The sequence below is a fragment of the Crocodylus siamensis genome, chromosome 2 (genome assembly GCF_052110815.1).
Source record: "Crocodylus siamensis isolate JL-2025a chromosome 2, ASM5211081v1, whole genome shotgun sequence".
In the NCBI taxonomy this organism is placed as follows: domain Eukaryota; kingdom Metazoa; phylum Chordata; order Crocodylia; family Crocodylidae; genus Crocodylus; species Crocodylus siamensis.
In genome coordinates, this window is record NC_143396.1 from 70,005,163 (window position 1) to 70,027,174 (window position 22,012).

A 22,012-nucleotide genomic window follows, 5' to 3' on the forward strand; every position below is an offset into this window, starting at 1 on the left:
CAATAATCTATTTTTGTTCATTACCAAGCTTGATTTCTTGTGGGATTATTATTACAGATAGTTTAAAGGACAGAATTATAGGTTTAGCAATTGTGTGTGAAATTCTCTGGAATATCTGGAAAAAAAAACATTTGGCCAAAATTACCCCTGAAATAACTCCATTGATGTCACTGTAGTCACTCCAAGGATGAATTTAGCCCTTTCACTTTTGGACAATAAAGCATCATATCAATCCAAATACTCAATTATTGTTTGTAATGACAATATGACCTGCGGCTAACCAGCCTCTGCTTATACATTTTTCTTGTTGTCAATAAAATCGCTGAAGCTATCTAAACTGTGCCAATCTCATTCCAGCATCTAATCCAGAAAAATGAAGGGTGACTTCATTGGGATTGAAATGTTAAATATGCTAATATTTTATGCAGAGTTCTGCTTCAAGGCTGATAAAAAATGTTACTTTATGCTGTTCTATAGTATAACTACAACAGGAGTCAGAACAAATTTGGGACCTATTTTGTCCTCTTGGTATCTGTCTTCATAAAGGAATTCATCTGTGATTTATTATAATTTTGCATGTATTAAATGCAGTGTTAAATTATTCTGTATAAATATTTTGTGCGATACTTTTATTCAATTCAAAGAGAATTGTTTCAGAGTAAAACAACACGCTAGCATGGGATTTCATGTGTTGACTTTCATTTGCAATAATTAACAAATGGAATTTTAATAGCTGTGGTTAGTTCAGTGGGATTTTTCTACTCCAGAGTGTTTGTTTACATTTTGTTTTTGAATGCAAAAAACGTGCATATGTGCAAAGAAGTGACAACTGATGATTGGCAGTATCATATATTGTAAAATATTACTGTACGAATATATTATCAAATTTTATTTGCCTATATTCAAGACATTTTAGGCCAACAACATTAAACTCACCAAGTTGGGAAGACGTCATAAGTTTTTCTCCACTATTTTCCCCTTGCTTCTCTTTATTCTGTCCTCCTTCCCCCTGCATACAATGTCTAGCCACAATTTTATATCCATTGCACTTATAAGCTAGTCACTTCAAGGGAGGCTGACTGGATTTGGGTTTATAACCTGTCCTTACCATTTCTTCACTGATCAGGAAATGACGTGTGCATGCTCCTAACTGTGGTGCTATTCCTGTATCATAGAATCATAGAAAATGAGGGTTGGAAGGTACCTCAGGTCATCTAGTCCAAACCCCTGCTCAAAGCAGGACCATCTCCAACTAGTTCATCCCAGTCAAAACTTTTTCCAGCTGGGTTTTTGAAAGCCTCCAAGGATGGAGCTTCCACCAACCTTCTGGGTAACCTGTTCCAGTGTTTTACTACCCTCTTAATGAGACAATTCTTCTTAATATCTAACCTAAACTTCCCTTCTTGCAACTGGAGACTCTTGCTCCTTGTTCTGTCATCTGCTATCACTGAGAACAATTTAGCCCCATACTCCTTTTGAATCCCCTTCAGGTAGTTGAAGGTTGCTATTAAATCCCCGCCTCAATCTCCTCTTCTCTAGACTAAATAAGACCAGTTCCCACAGTCTCTTATAAGTCATTTGCCCCAGCCGCCTAACCATTTGTATTGCCCTCTGCTGGACTCTCTCCAATTTGTCCACATCCTTTCTGTAGTGGGGTCCCAAAACTGAACACAGTACTCCAAATGTGGTCTCACCAGTGCTGAATAAACGAGAATAATAACTTCTTGGCAACAAGGGCACACTACTAGCTCATATTCAGCTTTGTGTCCACTGTAATGCCCAGGTCCTTTTCTGAAGAGCTGCTGCCCACCCTGTCAGACGCCAGCCTATATCAGTGCATGGGATTGTTCCATCCTAAGTGCAGGACTTTGCACTTGTCCTTGTTGAACCTCATGCAGTTTTTTTGGCCCAATGCTCCACTTTGTCTAGGTCACTCTGAATCCTAGCCCTACCCTCCAGTGCATCTAACACCCCCCCCCAGCTTGGTGTAGTCTGCAAACTCTGAATCCTAGCCCTACCCTCCTCTTTTCCCCTGCCTGTCCTTCCTGAACAGTTTGTACCCATCCATGACAGTGTTCCAGTCATGCAAGCTATCCCACCAAGTCTCTGTTATTCCAATCATGTCATAGTTCTGTGACTGTGCAAGGACTTCTGATTCTTCCTCTTTGTTTCCCAGGCTCCATGCATTTGTGCAGAGGCACCTGAGGTAAATAGTTGATTACCCAGGAAATATGAAAGCACCTCTCCTGTTGCCCACTCCTGCTTGCGCTTCTTCCTGGTCTCCTGCTTCCACACTTACCGCAGGGCTTTGGTCTCCATCCCTTGGTGAACCTATCTTAAAGTCCTCCTCACTAGGTTAGCGAGCCTGTCTGCAAGGATATTCTTTCCGCGCTTTGTCAGGTGGATCCTGTATCTTCCCAGCAATTCTTCTTCTGGGAAGAACATCTTATGGTCAAAGAAGCCAAAGCCCTGCTGGTGACACCTCCTATGCAGCCAGGTGTTGCTCCTGCCCAGACCCTTTCCCTTGACCAGAAGGACTGATGAGACCATGACCTGCACCCCAGGTATGCCAAGGAATATTTTGTTTTCACTGTGGGACCTACTATACTTATGTTTATAACACATTATATATGTCTTCCAGAAGCAAGACATATCTACATTGTCCCAATAAGTGGGACAATGTTTTAATGATGCAGCCCAATACTTAAGACAGACATGGTAAAAGAATCACAATTACTATATTTACTTGCAAAACACACATACACATTCCCCTTCAAAATTGCATGTCTTGAGCAGGGAAGATCATTTTTTGTCACTGGAATGGAAGCATGCATACACTGTACTCTAATGGCTGCCAAGATGGCTGCCACTTATCTCTGGACCAGTGAGCAGAATCCTGTATCAGTCCTCCACAGCTGTAGTAGCTATTGGCTGAGCACTGTAGATTGTGCCTGACAGATCACCTGAGCTGGCTCCGAGCAAATGAGCTGCTGCATGCAGTCTGTAGTATCTTGATGAGGCTTGTGGTATGGAAATAGCATTTTATTAAAGTGTAACAGAACTTACATAAAGAACTATTTACAATAAAGAAGGAACAGCCTTGCTATTGCCCTTGCAAAGTTCTGAGGCCTACCCTTGTTGTTCTCCTGCCACACCAAGAAGTTCCCACTGCCTTACCCAGGCTGTCTCTTGGGATGCCACACTTCCTAGATACTGGGTGTGTACTGTTCAGTAAAGCATCACTATGTAACCATGCGTGGCAGCTCCTGTGCATTAAAATAGGCTAATGCATGGTTTTTTACTACCTGTAAATACAGGTAGTAGATTTGCTACACATTAACTAGTGTGCAGTAGCACATGGTTAAATAGCTGACTAGGAAAAAATTGCTCTTGGTCAGCTCAGGCAGCAGGGGAAAGGAGCCTACTTCCCAGAGCCCACTCTAACTGACACTGTCCCAGCCCCAGGTCTGATCTTGGGGCAAGGGCCCAGCAGCTCCCTGCTGCTGGGGCAGGGGACAATGTCTTAGCCCTAGCTCCAATTTTGGACCAGGAATTAGGAAGCAGGCAGCTGTCAATGTCCCAGCCCTGCCCCTGATCTTGGAGCAGGGGTTGAGAAGGAGTCACCTGCCTGGGGTAGAGGTGCAGAGTGTTAAGCAGCTGCCCTGGAGGCAGGACAGGTCCCTCTGCCCCTTTGGAATCCAGGCTTGACCCCAGTGCCCCTTGCCAGCATGGGGCTGGCACCTGGGGAGCCTAGAGCTCCTTCTGGCTGCCATATGGTAGCAGAGCAGGGCAGGAGTAGCCCTGCCTGCCCTGAACTGCTCCCATCAGAAGCAAATTTGCTCCTGATGGGCACTTGTGTAGATGTGTTGCTAGGTAAAGCTTACTGCGCAGTAAAATAGTATTTTACTGTGCAGTAAGCTTTCTGTGTATTAATTGCACATGTAGATGTGCCCACTCTAATGTTTCCAAATGATTTGCTGTCACACAGTCACCCATGACTCTGAAAACAATCTTTTTTCCTACATTTTGTTTCTAAAAAACAATATGCACAACTTATTAGAAGGTGTGTGGTATGCAAGTAAATGAAGTATATAAACAATTACCATTTTGTATGATATAAAGGAAGGCTGAACATTTACACAGGTGCATATATTGTATATGCAAAATCTATATGGAGCTATTTTACAGTCTCAGTTTATTGGACTATATGTAATGTTTCTCTATCTTTTTGCCTTATTTTTTGGCAAATTCATTTATGTAAGAAATTAAATAAACTTGATTACAAGCAAATATTACAAGAGGTTAATATTTCACCAGGATTATTTCATATATATTAGAAAGACAAGCAATGTCTGCCAAAAGTGCTAGAAGAATAAGATAACAAATGCAATTTTGTACCCAGCGTGTTTCACTTAAAAGAGGGCTTGTAATTTTCAACACTTTCAAGTATCTTTAATCTTAAAATGATACTATATGGCAGTGCCAAATACCTCCTGCAACACAGCAGATGAGATTCTTCTGTTAATGGTGTGATACCTGCTTGACACAATTTTATAAAATATACTGATTAGTAAATTTTAAAAATCTAATAGGGACTCTGCATTTCCAAATTCATCTGGCATATTATTCACAACTTATTTGCTGTAGAAATTCAAAGGGTCTCTCTCCTTTAACCCCTCTTATGCCCTAGTGTTACCACCTGGTTATCTAGCAGGTAAAACAATGCTAGTCACAAATTGGCTGGGAGGGCAAATGCTACTAAAAAATTCTATGGCACCTGGCAAGTCTCCTTCCTAGTAGTAGCCCAGTGAGGTGAATATCTTGCTGCTTCAAACTACTGAGATGCTTCAGAAAGCCAGAGTACACAGGAGAGTTTAGCCCACTGGCTTCGCTGGAGTTATACTGAAGAAAAGAATCTCGCTCAAAAATTTTATTGGACTTCTAAAATATACAGTCTATTAATCCTGCTAGATTAAGGCATTATGTTTACTCTTAAAGCCTTATTCTCTCCTGTTTTGTTACTTCTCAATTACATTTTACTTAAGTCACTTCATTCCAACTGTTTTTCATCCTTCCCTAGATTCTGGACTGATGCATAATCATTCACTAGCACAAGTGTTTTAAATGGGAAACCTTGTTAAGTTGATGACGCACAGTTATAAAGCAAGGCATCTGCATTAAAGTTTTACGTATTTGTTTACCAGCAGAATAAGATGAGATAAACAGAACATACAGCAAGAAACTGAGGATTTTAAAAAAAATCTCTCTTGAGACAAACCTAATAACTTGCTCCAAAAGCTCTCATAAATTATTAGCTTTGAAATCACTCAAAGTGTCTGCAACGTAGTATGTGTCACTGATGCACTTGAAGTTCACCTAAGAAACTGTATCATCAAAATGTGCCGACAAAAACTGCCAGGAGCTACGCCACCTTGCAATCAATCACATATCTGTTTCAGAGTTATAAAGTGTCTGAGAGCTATAATTTCATCTGCTGCTAGCTGCATACGTTTAAAACTTCATATTTTTATGGAAGGAAAAAGACCAAAAACATTTGTCAGCTCTGGTTCCCTCCATCTGATTATCTGTATTTCTTAAGAAAGTCTTAATCTTTTCTTGTAAATTAATAAAGTGTAAATCGCTTCTAAGAATAAGAATATAATTCAGTCTCTATATTCATACAATGTATTCCCATACTGCACTGTCCACTAATGTGCTAAAGTTGTAGGAGTGATACCATGTATACTAATTGATTCATAACAATAGTATGTTTGTCTAAGTGGTTGGTGTACCAGAACTCTTGTACGTGTTTTTCAGTTGCCTCCAAAAAAATAAGTCACTGGTAGATTCTTAATTACAGGCATTTTCAGTCTGTGCAAACCAGGTATGTGCAGTCAGAGCCATCCCTAGGGGTGTGTGGAGCCCAGGGCATATCAGCCTGTGAGGGGCCAGGGGGGTCGCAAACAGCTGGAGCGCAGAGATGGCACTGTCCATGGGGCCCCCCAAAGCATGGGGCCCAGGGCAGCTGCCCCAGTCCACCCCCCTAGGGACAGACCTGTGTGCAGTTTATCAGCTTTTCATCTAAACTTCATGATGACCTTCATTTCTAGATACCAGCCTGAAAGAACATGGCTTCATAATGGTAGTAGTTATAGGGCCAAGTCAACCTTCCATTACAGCAATGGCAAACTCTTACTGATTTCAAGGTTGCTTTATTAGGGTGGCAATATGTTGCCCATACTTTGATCTCCCCCCACTTACACTGACCTGTCCATCTCCTCACAAATACCCATCTGACACTTGCCGAGCTACACAAATATGTGCATTACCCAAGAACAGCACCAAAACAAGCTTAGTGAAGTATTTTGTAAACCTCTCATTATTGCAGCCCAGAGACTACTCATTAATTTCCTGATGGAGAGTACTGGCCTTGCATAAAATGGGAGCCTAAGGAAGATGACAATATAAGATAACTCAAGGAAGTTTCTTTTACTCCTCCCCAATTTGTAACGTTAGTGTAGAAGAGAGAGGTAGTTAGCTATGTTAGCTGGAAGTCAGGCAGAAGTCAGGAAATGGTACTACATTAGGGTGCAAACAAGTGTTTGTAGGACCCAGTTGAGGTTTATATGACTTACTTTAAGCCACGTAAACCTGAACTGGGAGCATCACATGCAGGCATTCACCTCTGCTGGGAATAGTATGGGGAGACAGAGGTAAGTAACTTGTGGGGGAGAGGGTCTGGCGGGACGGGGGAGGGTCTGTAGGGAGCTAGCAGGTTGGAGGGGTGTTGGTGAGTTTGTGGGGGTAGAATACTTGAGGCAGGGGGTGGTAAAAATGACCTGTTCGGGGTTGGGGAGGGTAGGAAAAACACAGCCCTGGAGCTGGGGCAAATGGCTGGGTTTTCCCAGTCCTGGGGCTGCATATACATACAGGCATTCACTAGACCAGGTTAATCCATTTTAAATCAATTTACCCAGGTCAATCTAAACTTAGTTCACCTTTGAGGGGAACCAGTTTTAGATCTGGAGCATCATGTTTAGAGCTATATAAGCTGTGAATGCCTGCATGCCTGGTTAAATGGATCTAACGTTGGTTCAATGGATTTAATGCTTCCACCCTGCTTTGCTGCCTTGGTGCAGAAGGTGAGGGAAGACATAGATTATGTAGTTGGGATAGGGCAGACTGGGAGATGAGGCAGACGGTGCTTAGTCGCTAGCTGGTCTCAGGTGACGGTTTGAAAAAAAAAAACAGCAAAAAAAGGATTGGGAACAAATACCCTATCTAAAACCAAATGCTTACATAAACAAGACTTCTTTTGTAGATGTCTGCCTTAGAGCCTACCCTTTGGTCGACACATGCAAAACAATACAAATATGGGTAATGGGTAACAAGAAGTAAAAGGAACAATGTCATCAGCCAGATCCAGCCTGTGTAATGGTGAGTAAAGTGCTTCGTTTTTATGTTGAGTACAATACAGGAGAGTGAGCTATGTAACCTATGCATAGGATTTCTTTCTTTCCCTTTTTTTTCTTGCCCTGACTCTCTCCCCCTCCCATTTTTCCCTATGAATAAAGAGCACCAGAGTGCTTCCTGTTCTGAGCTACAGGACTCACGCTGAGTGTAGCTCTTGAAGTGAGCTCAGCAAGGGTTGGGAGTAGGCAACACTGTGAGCTAATGGAAGAATAATTTAAAGTGAGCTTGGGTGGTTGAAAAAAAAGGACGCACACATAGTGGTAATAAGGCTTGCCTTTCTTGTTTCTGTTAGGAGCTGTTGATAAGTTCAGATCTTTCCTTTCAAAATCTATTTCAAATCATGTCTGGAATAGAAAAGTATGTTTAGCTCTTATCTGTCACTTTTTGATCATTTCTATTAACCTTGCTCTCAGAGTATTGATGATAACTATACAAAGACTAATTAAATGCTGTTAAGAACAGTAATTTGGAATATGTAAATTTATTATTGCAGAGATTTCCATATATTATTTGAATTTTTCTTTTGTAACACAGAATACAGCATGCTCTATTTCCTGATTGAATCCAAGTTTTAATGGCCTTCCTCCCCCGCCTCTCTTTTTAAAGACATTCCAGGCAAAATTGTATTTTAGTTTAAGTACCTAAATGGCACTTACCAAGCTGTGGAACTACCATTTTTGACCCTTAAACATAGTTTGTAATTCTGTTCCATGAGCCCTGTAGATATGTAAATGTCCACACGGCTACAGAGCATGTTTAGTAGGCTGTGCTCTGGCTGGGTAGGTAAATAGCTCCACACATGCATGTCTGAGCAAAACTGTAGCCTGGCAAAAGTAGCAATGCGGGATGGGGGATATGTTTTAGCTCAATATTCTAGTACTTAAGGCATTTAGGCAGGAAGCCAAAGACTCGGATTCCAAACCCCACATCCTCCAGAGGAGCTTAAACCTACATCTCTTCAACTTCTACACTTTGCTCTAACCACTAGGTTAAAAGGGTAGGCATCACATCTATTCCCTTCATTAGGCCCTTCTCTTGAAGCTGAGACAATGCACCTTGTATTGCATACTATAGATGGAAAATAGTGGAAGTTTTTGCCTTTTTGGGAGCAGGCTAGAACCCAGCCCTGTTCCAGAGCAGAATCCTTCTCAGTGAGCCACACACCTTCTAGCTTGTCCTTTTTTTCCTGGCCTCACATACCTCCCTCTCTTTGAGGCTGTGACAGATTATAGTTTTATTGTAATAGTTCTTGTTTAAATGTGTTCACGCTGTAATAGTGTTATATGCCTCAGTTCCTCTGACTAATTTGTACAGGGAGAAAGAAAAAGGGTCAGGAGACACTGAAACCAGAGACAGAAGACTCATCCATTAACAAAATAGGATTGGGAAATAGCTTTGTTGACACTTCAACAAAGTGGGATTGGAAAACACCCTTTGGAGGTGGTACCTAGGAGACATTAAGGGAAGCAGATGGAGATAAGCTGGAAGCAATGGATGATGAAGCAGCTTGAACAGGAGGGTATTAGCCTGAGCGGTAAAGGAGAAACACAGGGAACAGCTAAGCTAGCTTTCGGGTGTGCAGGCTGGGCTGGGGGCAGAGGGACTGCTTAACCTTTTGTAGTGTGTGAGAACCTGCTGTGTGGACTGTTGCCCCAGTAAATACCTTCATTGAAGAGAAGCTCTTTGTTTTACCACTCAGTACTTCAGAGTGCTCTCTCTTTTTTGTGGGATCTGAAGTGGAAGGTAACTCCCTGAGGCAAGGCAGCTTACAGACATGAAAAAATAAAAACCCAATGCTTTACTTGCAGTTCGGCACACACTCATGCCAAGCGTAGCCCATGCCCAGAAGAGGCATCATGTTAGTTTGACCGGGCTCACCTAATGTCTGTATATATCGGATGCTTCAGTGGGGCTCTTCGGCATTTTTATCTAATAGCTGATTGAATCAGCCTCAGATAACTGTACCAAAAAGCCCCAACTGAAGCACAAACTATGAAACTATGAAACATAATCTATACAGACGCTGGGGAGCCGGGTCAAACTAATATACTTCCTCTTCCAGTAAAATGCTGTTTGCTTTTATTTTTCATATCTGTCAGCAGCAAGGTCTGAAAGGCCAAAGTCTCAGATTTGTAAGGAGGAGGGCTTCTTCCACTCTAGAAGCCAAGCCTCCAGCTGGTTTCAAGGGATAATAAGAGAGACTAGACCAGTGGTCACCAACCAGTGGATCTCAGAGCCTCTTGCAGTAGATCTTGGAGCCTCTTGGAGTTGATCTGAGGCTGGGTTGGGGGGCTGAGTGCCCTAGCCCAGCACATCAGTCTGTGGGTGAGGGAAGGGGCAGGGGCTAGATCGAAGCCCCCGTGGTGAGGGACAGTGCTGCAGGAGCAGGAGCAAGTTGAGTGGGGACCCCCACTGGGGAGGCATGCCCTCAAATAACTGTTTCTCTCTCTGCCTCAATCTGCGCCCTGCTTCCCTCCCCACAGACTTACCTGCTGGGGAGGGCAGCTCATGGTAGATCTTGGGTTGCCAAAGGTGATCGCCTACTTAAAAAGGTTTGTGACCACTGGACTAGACAATGGTAGGGTTCTCAAGTAAGCACTCCTTAGGAGAAGTCATGACAGATGCCCAATGGGCTAAAAAAGAGGTGTGCAAAAAGGATCAAATAATGTGTAGTAATGCTCACAGAACATTGGGCTAAACCAGGGGTGGCCAAAGTCTGGCCAATGGGCTGGATCAGGCCTGCGGCAAACTCCATTTCACAGCAGCTTCTGCCCACATGGCTGCGGCCAGTTTCCATGGAGACCCCAGGAGTGGTGGCGCCGTGACAGCACGGGGCAAGGATTTCCATGGAGACAGGCCACAGCAACACTGGCTGGGCATGCAGCTGGGTGGGGAACTTGAGGCAGTCAGTGACAGTGTGGAGTGGAGTCAGGGCTGAGCTGGGATCTGTTGCCCACACACCACGGGCAAGGGCGTGAAGGCAATGGATTGTGGCTTTGCCACAGCTTTGGACCATGCTGTCACCACTGCAAGACCCCTGCCCAGTCATGCCCCTTGCCAGTGCTGCTGGGGCTGGTCTCCGTGGAAACCCTGGCCCTGTGCTCTCATGGTGCTGCTATTGCTGGGGTCTCCATGGAAACCTACTGCAGCAACATGGGCAGGGGCTGCTGGGAAATGGAGTCCAGCTGCAGCCAGATCCACCATTTCAGCCACCCCTGGGCTAAACCATGGGAAGGTCTTCCTTGTCTATCTAACACATGTTGGTTATGGGTTTTTGCCCTGCTACAAGTTTGAGACTTAAACTTGTTCATTTATGCACATATAGATTCACATCCTTGCCTAGCAACCTACTGTACATCCACAATGCTTGATCATCCACATTACATATAGAATAGCAACACAAACTGTGTATATGTGCCAAAAGCAGCAGTTGTCGGGTTGGATAATTGCCATTTGGGTGTCTAAAGTGAAGCAATATTCTGTCTTTCCTGTATTCATCAGCGCCTAAAAATATAGCTTTTCCAAATGGAAAAATGTTTGTTTTTTTCTCGTGTGATAATAAAGCTGGTGTGTAATGCTTGTTTACAAATTCCAGCAATTGCATTAATTAAGAATGCGTGCATCTAGCATACACCAGGATACACTTTTTAGCTTTAGAAAATGAATGTGGTAATATAGATAATGAATAGTTGCAAGAAAATTTGAACCCTTTTCTCTAGTTCCTAACTCTTTGCTGTAACCCTTGCACTAGAATCAATACCACCTTTGTGTGCTTTATAAACCCTTAGTATTGAAAAAGGTTTTGGAGTTTTTGCAGTAACTCCAACAGTTGCATTTGTTACTGTTGCAGCTGTACAGACAAGCAGTAGGATTCCAATTTAAGAAAGGACCGAATGAATAGAAGACCTGTCATGGTACTTGTGATGTTCAAGTTGCCTATTTACCTCTTGATTTCTGCATTGGATTATTTTCCTTATGAAATCTGTGGTGTAAATTTAATGCTCCTGATGCAACTGTGCCAGATTACTTAAGTCCTGTGTTGGTAGGCAAAGATAAAATAGACCACAGACCTGAATTTGACTGATTACAAGGGATGACATACAAAAACAGGGATGGGACTGTAGGATACAGGATCAAAATGAAGGATCCAGAAAGAGACACCAAATAAAGAACATTAGACACCAACTTTTCTAAAATAAAGAAAGAAATAGTCAAGGACTGTAAAAACACTACTCAGAAGAACTCTCCTTGCATTCTCTCACAGATGATAGGGTGGTAAATGTCACAAGTGTCACAGGGAACCCCAATCCCCAATGAACATCTTCCTCCTTGACTGAGGGATGGTCATCTTTGGCTGCTGCTAAGGGGAAGGTGATAAGACGGTCTCAGGACTGTAAAGTCATGGACATAAGGGCCATGGACATGGTGTATGTATAAGCTTTGGGAGACATGTAGTTCATGCCTTCATAAAAGGTTTTCAAGAAGGTTGTAGAGGCATTGCAAGTTGGTGAACCGCAGGTAGGTGTGCACCAGGATCTCCATTCTGCAACAGACAGGGCAGATGATGGGGGTAATTATTCAGATTTCCTTGCTCATTTTTATATCATGGACCTGTCATTAGTTGTGCAAGATCACTTGGTCACAAGGACAAGTCTATCAGAAATAGGAATAAAACCAGGTTCCTCTAACAGTTCGGAGCACTCTAAATATCCACCGAGGGGTTACAGTACCTGCAGTAGCACTTCAGTCGTCCCCACACTGTTCTGTCAAAGTACCTCAATCCTGATCTTGAGGGAATCACCTGCAAGGGAGAGAGAATACTTTAATTATTGACTTTTTTTTAACAGTCTGACAACAAAGCTATCAATTAGTTCCAGTGTTGGTTGCTTTATTGATGTGAGCACTTCTCCCAAAGGAGCTGACTTGAGACTGAATTTATTTCAAAAAGTAATATTCAGTTTACAGTGAACAGACTACTTGACTTGGATTCTCATGGCTACCTATAAAATGACTCAGTTATCCCAAAATGATTAGGTTAATTGCCTTCCTGAGGGAAAACACCTTGACAATGTGAACACAAGGAAGTTGATGATGGTCTCTATGAACCGAGGAAGTAAGATTTTGGAACCATCTGTTAACCCACATAATTAAAAATATTTTTTAAATGGCCAAACTTTTTTTTTTAATATGCAGAAAAGTCTGGCTTAGATTCTTATCACTCAGAAGAGATCTCGGAGATGGGGGGATGGAAGAGGAGGTTCTCATTTTATTAAAACTTGTTAGCCTGTTTCTAGTGAACATGAGTGTGATGCACTGTCAGATTTTATTAAGTCTCTTGTAATACAGATCAAAAATAGCATGAGGTTTCTATTTCATTTTACTTATTCAACTCCCAATCTTATAAAAGTAATACTTCCATCTTTTTTCACAACTTCCCCATTGGTTTTGAACTGAATCTGTTTCTGTTCTAATTAATAGTTATGTCATAGTTAAATTCTCTGTCTTAGGTTAGAAGCTGGTAGTCTTCTAGTAGATTTTCTTTCTTATTCATTTACTTAACACTTAGCTTATGATCTGAAAAACATGAAATACTCCTGTAGCAGCTTTAGGATAACATGCAACTGAACATATGCAAACCACAGAGAAAAAGGATGCTTATTTTTCCCTGTGAACAAAAATTACCCTGAGAGATATTCAAGAAGGTCATACTTTGACACTGGGCTGGCCAGATCCTGGTGCCCACACAATACTGCACAAACATGTAGATCAACATTAGGGCAAACATGACCAAGAACATTTGGTGTTGGAAACACTAGACTAACCTAATGGATTTACATGCAGGATCAGGTCCTGAATAGGTAACCATCTAAATGAAAAGCCTTCTCCTAGTTTAGGGTTAGAACATTTAACAGTGATTTGCCAGTCTTTCCATATAAAATAGCCTTTGGGGGTCTCAAAAGTCAATTAATATATTTGACAACAACATTTTTCCTTTCTAGATCAATAAACATTACAGATCAACTTCCTTTTTTATGCTTACACCTGTAGTGAGAATTTGTCTTTTCCATTTTTTTAACTGAACACAAAAAGTAAGAAATTACATCTTATTTCTATTTAGCGAGCTGCTGAGTGTCCCATTGAAAGCCCATTAGCTGTTGCTTGGATTAGCTAGTTGTTTGCATTGTAGTAGAGCCTGGAAAAAAGTGTTTTGATAAGCTGCAAGTAGGGTATGCCCAGGGATCAGTACTCACTTGTCTAGCTCAGTTGCATATGATTTAAGAAATAAATACATGAAAAGTAGACCAAATGAGAGCACAGCTTGGTTAGTATGGCTTTAAGCAATAGTCTAGCAACCTCTTCTTCACTGTGACACTTATTGATGAGAGATCACTTCCCAAGATCATTACTGGAAATAAGTTCCCTAGTAAAAATTAATCTATTGGTGCCCATATAATACAAGATTTCAATTATTCATTCATCTTATTTATTACCTAATATGTGTAGGGCTACTTAGTCATCTAGCTGTCCTGATTTTAAGAAGTATGTTTCTCTGAGCACAGAAATAAAAAACTAGTTGAATACGATTTAGCCTGATATTTAGAATGCTGCTTTAAAAAAAATGTAATTATTGTTTCTTTCCTAGCCACTGCACAAATTAAGAAAACAATTGTACACAATGTTTTTTTTCAACTTGCCAAGGTTAGTGAACTATTAAAGAGAACAACGCTTAATGTACTAGAAAAAGGAGATGAATGCAATTCTTTAAATTACAGTAGCATAAGCTTTTTAATCCCTTTTGCTGCATTCCAAAATGTTATAGCCTTTGGGTCTCACCCTTGTTTTAGCTAGTCATCAGGACATGAATTCTAGCTTCTATCTTGTTCTCCATACTACAGAAACAGTATTTATTTTGCTTCCACAACTTCAAGGTAAGATGAATGTCATTTTCCGCAGGTTTATGCCCCAGAGGGAAGATGAATATCATCCAAACCTACTGTTCTCATTCCTGTTTCACTGAACTGGGATTAACAAAAGTTACAAAAATATCCCCAAAAAACATGTTTTAAGGATACGCAACTGTGTGGCTTCAAATCATGCACTGATACAGGTTTGCAAAGAGCACCCATTAGCTTGATATCTCAGCATCTTGACAATAAATACTATTTTGGGCTTCATTGTCAAAGATTTCAAGCCCCAGCAAGTATGGCAAAGATAAAACAGTTTGTCTTGCCAATCTGCAATGAGCTTAAAAGTTTAGATTTAAAAAAGAAAAAAATCCATAATGTTGGCCTGTGTGTTCCCTTGCATCGTCATACAGTTTGATACTGTTAGCACTGCCAGTTACAATTTACATTTACTAAAAAAAGAAAGACTGGGAAATTTTTCAATATATCATTTTGGATAAATTTCACATCCACATCAGCTAAAATAAGACAAGTAGAATGAACATACTGCCTCAGAAAATACTTCTGGTTAACAAGCAGTATCAAGGGTGGTCCTTTACATGACAGACATGCCATCTTAAGTAAATTACTGTTTTTTATTCATCTCAGTTTGGGATCTGGACTTCATCTTTTTTATTCCTTGTTCATTTTCCATACTCTTTTCTAGTGTAGGTGGGTTTGCATACTTTTGAGCTCTCTTGGTTTACCTGTAAGATTAAATAGTAACTCAAAAATGCCTAATCCTTTTTGTTTTCTTTGAGTTGTATTTTGAGTCATTTCCATTTTTGTTAAAGGATGTTCTGGCTGTCCTTTTTACTAAGACTCTTTAGTTTTTTTTCTTATTCTTTTTCCCCGCCTTTGTTTGAGTTTAAAAAGTATAGTTTGATCCAAGGCAGGCAGTTATGCACAAGAGACTTCCCTGTACTAAATGAGAAATTTCTCATGCAGTGCATTTTTGTCTCTTGATTGCTAGAGTAAGGGTCTCTGATTTATTATTTAGTAACACTTTCACACACTATGTGAAATTTAAAGTTTTCAAAAATAAAAATTCAACATTATGTGATTTCACTCATAAATACGACACATGTGTAGCCATTGCCATCTGAAAAGAGCATTTTACTGCCCTGTCCTACACACCCTTTTATGTGAATAAGCATGTGAAATTTGAGCCACCAATTTACACCATTACAATCAAACTCAAAGATTTAACCTAAAAGCTGGAGTTATATCTGTTCATTCACTTAGCTTATCAAGAAACATACCACATCCTAGAGAGATTGACATCATCACTACTAGGGAAAGAGTCTCCGCTGCCTTTTACCTTGCAAACGACCTTCATGGGTCATATACATCCGTGTAAACTGCATGCAAAATAGATGTAAAGTATTCCCAAAGTCAAATGGGGACCCTTACCACCCACTTTATACATAGACACACACACTCAAAACAGTGGAGAATCAGGTGTTTTTGTTTCTCAAATGGCTAATGTAGTTACAAGCGATATCAGAAAATACCCTTTCAGCTCTTCATCAATAATCACAGCAACATAATAGCATTGGGTTGTACCATTCTAACTGAAAAAAAAAAGGCTTAGATACCATCTATACATTTTCACATAGAAATTATTTGATTTACCCTTATTACACATCTCTGTGCCAAAAGAACTGCATGGTTGGTAAGTGACCAGGGGCAGTGAGACCACTCCATTTGACTACCTCCACGATGGTGCACAAACGTACACATCTTAATTCTTCCATTTCCTGCTGCTCTACTTCTGTAGCCTGAGTCTTGTAACTCTCTCAAAGAAAAATAAGAAGTGGAAGCAAGTGCTTATTACTCTGTTAAAGTCTTAATTTAACAATTTAAAGCAGTTTTCTGGATTCTGGCTACACCTTCAATGTTTATCCTGCTGAACTCTAGTAGACTCAATTTTTATTTATACCGAAGCCTCTTAACACTGCTGAGCCAGGCTCAAGCCCATGTACACACTATTTATGTTCTTTTACAGTGCAAGAGCAGTGTAAATTTGAAATGAAAATAGGACTCATGCCTTAATGTAGTGCTGCTTTGTTATTACTGCTAATTTATATAGTTTAAAAAGGGAGATCTGAATGCTCTCAGTACCACAGTAAAATGTAACTTAGATCGATTAATTATTTTCTAGTATTTTGTAGTGGCAGGTAGCACCGGTAGGAAAAAAAATGTGGGGGGAAAAAAAAAAGAAATCAGGAAGGGTGTCTTTTACTCTCTGTTCTTCACCACAAAATAGAAATACTGACACAAGGTATACACTTTTGAACAACTACACAATGAGATTTAACAAAGCAGCTGGTTTCACAAGCCTTTCTTGACATGAATGTTGGAGTTCCATGTTTGAACAGTTTAAGAGGCAAATGTGCAACTTTGATAACAATAGGGGTCTGCCAAACCGAGTCACGGTAATTATCCATACACAATCAGCTGCTTTTCAACCCTCCTACAAGTCAAAGTCGCATATGCTTGAATACTTTGCTTCCCGTTCTCTTCTCTATTCTAGACCAATCTTCAATTAACAGTTACAATGTTTTGTATTTGATGTGCTACATGAAAACTGACTTTACAGAACATCATACAATGCACAACTGGTTAAAGCTTGGATTGTAAGGGCAGGATTCTAATTTCTGCTGCACAGATGATGTTGGGAATATACCTATTTAGCTCTAAATTTCAGCTACATGAGCCACTGAGATACCCACCACTTGGAGCACCAGAATGAACAGTGTTAAACCTTCAAGGTTTGCCAGGTCTGCAGGGCTCCCAATCCAAACAGATGGATTGGCTGAAAGGAGAGCTTTTTAAAATTCTTGCTTAAAAAAGCATACCCCCTGCCTTGTAAACCAGCCTCCCAGCATAGAAAACAAAAAAATATATATATTTAATGGTCCCCTGTTCTGTTTCATTATTTACACCTCTCACATGTATTACGCCAACTGAGTAATGCTCTTTGATGATTATATCTCCAAAGAACATTGCTGTGATCATGTAATATGCTGTAGAACCATAGATAATCAATCAAAATGAGAGAAACAGAGAAGGCAACTTTTTGACTTTTTTTTTCTTAAGTGAATTTAATTCTCATGAAAAATGCCAGATTGACAGCTTGTTAGATTGAAGGCATTTTTTCCAGAAGCTTGAGCACTGCAAGTGAGCCTTGAAAATTCTTCCACTTCGCTGCAGCCCTGCCCTGTGCTTTTAGAGGCAGAGGGGTTGTATCTCCATAGACCAAGTGGTAAAGTCTCTAGTGCCCCTCCTGAGATCTTCAGCAAGAACTACAGTATGGTGATGCAGATATCTGTAGCTTGGGAATAAGACTGAAGCCACCAATGTATTTCCTCTTCTGCAAGTGAGGAGACTGTTACAGCTCTTGGTCATGTCTAACATAGGCACATTCAAACTAGTGACCTACTGTATTGCAGAGATTAACGGCTTTGTATTTTAGGCGTTTGAGATTTCCAGACTTTTAAAAAAAATATTTCTAACTAATTTCAGGTTTGAATGTCTCAGGATAAGCAGCTTATGCTCTGTGAAAGATGCTTGCATAGTTCTGTGGAGGAAGACTGAAGTGACAAAATGTATTCTGGCATTCAGAACCCTTTAAAGAAGATGCTTTATATGACCAAATCTAGCATAATCTTGGCTGTGTATGGGGGCTGAGATATGAAGGTGTAAGAGAAAACTGAAAGACCTTTGGTGTACAAAAGCAGATTATTAATGATTTCTTTTGTTGTTGAATAAAAAGGTCTTTGGAAGTGAATAAGACCACATATGCTACTGTTTATACCTCTGAAAGCTATTCCAGTGCTGTATAACTCTAAGTATGTCATTCAAACAAAGGAAGTGTACACTTCTGAAGATTTAAAAGTACTTTGCAGTGTAGTGTTCTGAGGATGTGTGTTAAGATTTTTGCTTCAAAATAAAGAGTGTGTATTAGGAATAACAAAATTGGAGGTCAGATTGATACTGAACTGTAAACAATGCAGAGGAGGACAGAAGGGAAGCCATATGGTGTGAATCACTACTACAACAATTCAAGGGAGGAGAATAATAAAAGTAAAGTTTCAGGAAAATATTCCACATGTAGCCCAAGTAACTTTAGATTCACTATTGTAACAAAGACAACAACGTATTGAGTTTCAGTTAAGAGATTTATGCTGCTATTGGATATTTGTACTGTTGTCGGTGCCTGTTTTTTTCCCTTCCTTTTTTGCTTCTTGTTCTCCACGCCGCCCCTTTAATTGCACTTCAGTCTTCATCTTGTCATGAAGATTTAGTGCTGAAAAGCTGCAGCTGCAGCTGCACCATGATCCAAGAACAACGTGGTATGTTAGTAAAGATGTACTTCTAATGTTGGATTCAATTTCTCCAGTTGTTACTCATGTGTTATCATGAGCCTTGTAGCTTGAAAAACATCATCCTTTTACACTCCCAGAAGTGACATAAGATATTCTAGGGACAGCCTTTTAATAATTACTGCAGAGGAAAAGAAAAAGCAGAATGTTCCTAACAGATTAGTTCAACAACAGTGTGCCCTGCTTATTACAAACTCTTGTAATTGAATCACCTGCATATTAGAATAAAAATTCCAAAACCAAATACTGAAAGCATTATGCTACATGCATTTTCCACCACTAATTATCATTTTGCTCTATAGAATCAGCTGCTGATTAGAATAAAAATTTTAAACAATAGTCTATGTTTACAAGCTTTTTTTTTCTGTTGGCTCCTGGATTCAGATCTACTTTAGTTCACATTGCCTGTCTGTGTGTATTTGCTGTACATCTAAGGTGTAAGTGAATGAAACAGAATGAAGTACCAAAACTGCATAGAGGTTTTTTTGGATAGGAATCTATCCAAGATTTTTATTTCACTCACTTTACTTTGCTACCACTTATCAGAGTCGCCATTTATTAGAATCAGAAGAGCTCTGAGCGATGTGATTCTAATAAGCAGTGGACATAGTAATACGGATACAACAGACTTTTTATCCTCTTATGAATCACAGGCATAGACTTAAATAAAAAGTGACAGAACAATAAAATCCTTGTTTCATTTTTTTTGCCTTGTTTGTGGAGTGGGGAATGTGTTCACCTTTAGGTTAGGGACAGAAGTTATACATAAATCGGTTTAAGTGATCAGCAACTGGTTTAAATCTATAACAGGACAGAAGCTCAGTACACATAAACCAGTTTCAAAATGGCTGAAACTGGTTTAAGATAAACCTGGCTGAATACAGTATCAGACTTAACTGATTTGGGTCAAACCAAATGAAACTTCTGAAACTTCTGTCCCAGACCCCTTCCTGGTTTAAGTTAAATCAGAGTTCCCCAGCATACTTTCCAGCCCTGGGCTGGGCTGTGCTGTTTGCTCCAGAGAGCAGGGCTGGTTCCTCCCCTCTGCTCCCTAGTTGGAGCAGTGAGGGATGACTGACAAGGGGCAGTGGGGGAAAGCCCAGCTGGAAATGCAGCCCAGTCTATGGGGGGGGGAAGGGGAGAGGAGGGAAGGGACGGCTGGGGCCAGGGAGAGGGGGGTTAAACACCCCTTCCCCACTCAAACTGACTTCTGGCTGCAACAGTGGACTACAAATTCCACAGGCGCCTGTAAGCAAGTAGAGGAAGTGATGAGAAACCCTGCAGAGTCCTGCGGCTGTAATTCTGGACTGCAAATCCCAGAGACCTTGGGGGGCAGCAGGAAGAGGAAGTGAACACACTGCCAGAGAGCTGTGCTCTAGTGCCTCCTGACTTCTGGCCTGAGTCACTGTAGGCATGCGGCCACATTTTCTGAATCAAACATAAATGTCTATTCACTTCTGTTTCAATTTAATCTATGCATCTTAGACTAACCTGCAAAGATTGAATCGATTCAGCCTTGGGCTTTTTGACTGTCTGTACCTAGCCTTAAGGTGCATCACTGAAAATTTTGCACAACTCATTTTAATATAAAAATCACAATCAATACCAAGGTTGGACAACAACAAAAATCAGATGTGCATTAATGAGTGCACACAGATAATTATGTAGGGAACAGGACTAGCAGTAGGCCATGTTTTCTGAAGAATATGGGACATTTAAATAATTTTTATGCAACCCAGTTTATTTGGTTAATCTTGTTCTGGAAATTAGAAAATAAAGGGTTCCAAAATAGGGTTATTGAAGAAGGTTTGGCCAAGACAGCAGAAGGACATGGACTCTGATTTGGTGATCAAGCAATAGGCATTTAGAGAACGAAGTGAACAAAAGGAATACACCTAATGTCCTTAAATGACTTTGACCTAAGGAGAGAGCTAAACCCATTCATGTTTACATCAGTATAACCCATCTATACTCTGGTGTGCATATGCCATACATCAGTGTAATTTACTGGAATCTGGTGTAAAGCTACAGCAGGAACAAGGAACTCTGAAAGTACACCTGTATTAAGTACACTGATATAGTTATTAAGGGTCCACAGTCATCTCCAGGGTAGCTATTTGATTCACAAGGCTATTTCTTGCTCTCCTGCCACCTTGTTGGAAAGGTGTTGTAATATTTCTTATTCCAGCAATTACCCTGGAATAACTGCATGCATGCCCCCTCTGGATCCCAATGAAATTTACATTAATTTAAAAAACATTTATATTATACCAGTATTAATGTTTCATATATCCTGAAGGCAGGGAAGTATCTGCAGGTTTTCTGTCTTAATCTATAGATTTCTTATGTTATTTAAAGTGAAGAGTATTTATTCTTTCACACCTTTACAAAACCTGTGTAGGTCTCTGCTTCCTTTATTCTTGCATTTCTGAAGAAGTTAACTGTAAACCCAAAGTGGTCACATGGGTTGAGGTCTGGAATGGGTTTGCTTAACATACAACAGAGTCCTGGTGGAGTCAGAAAGTGAGCACTGATCCTTGATTTACAGCTGCCAAGTGATTTAGTCCCATTTCAGTGGTTGAGAAAGACAAAGGGCATCTATACACATGCTCCGGGTTGTGGGGGGAGGAGGAGCTTTAATTAGAGCAGTGCTCAGAGCTGCTCTAATTAAAGCACCTGCAGCATTATGTGTACTCAGTGTCCCGTGTTTTAAAATGCCAGCAGGGACACTTTAACTAAAGCTCATTCAATGAGCTTTAGTTAAAATGTCCCGCCACCATTTTGAAATGTGTGGAAACTTGAATACACATGATGCAGAGGCTGCTGGAGTGTGCACTAATTAGCATGCTTCAGAAGACTTGCACTAGACTTTGATGCATGCTAATTATCATGCATTGGACCAGAGGTCCATCACATGTATAGTTGCCCAGATAGTCTGTAAATCAGGAAATATGTCAGGTAGGCTAGAGCCAACCTGGTTCCAATGAACCTTAAAGCAGCTATGGTGGAACCCAAGCACAGCAGCCGTGTAAGTGTAAAACATCTGGGAGAGAACTGTGTGACATGTTAGATACAATATGACATGCCTTTTATATTTCTATTACCTAGAATACTAAAAATATAATGGGGGGTGTGGGTGCACAAACAATTTACTGTAGGATAAAAGCACATCATCTGCTTCATAATATTCTCAGTGTACATGCTTAT

The 22,012-nt window shown here is 40.5% G+C and overlaps 1 protein-coding gene across 6 annotated transcripts in view; it reads right to left on the minus strand.

The window, feature by feature from the left end:
- TENM3 (teneurin transmembrane protein 3) overlaps nt 1-22,012 on the minus strand; it is a 2,356,642-nt gene that overhangs the window by 1,019,224 nt on the left and 1,315,406 nt on the right. For all 6 annotated transcript variants that reach the window (XM_090036139.1, XM_090036135.1, XM_090036141.1 and 3 more), the window contains exon 7: nt 12,204-12,274. The gene's annotated coding sequence lies outside the window, so the exon portion shown is untranslated. The remainder of the gene's footprint in view (nt 1-12,203; nt 12,275-22,012) is intronic.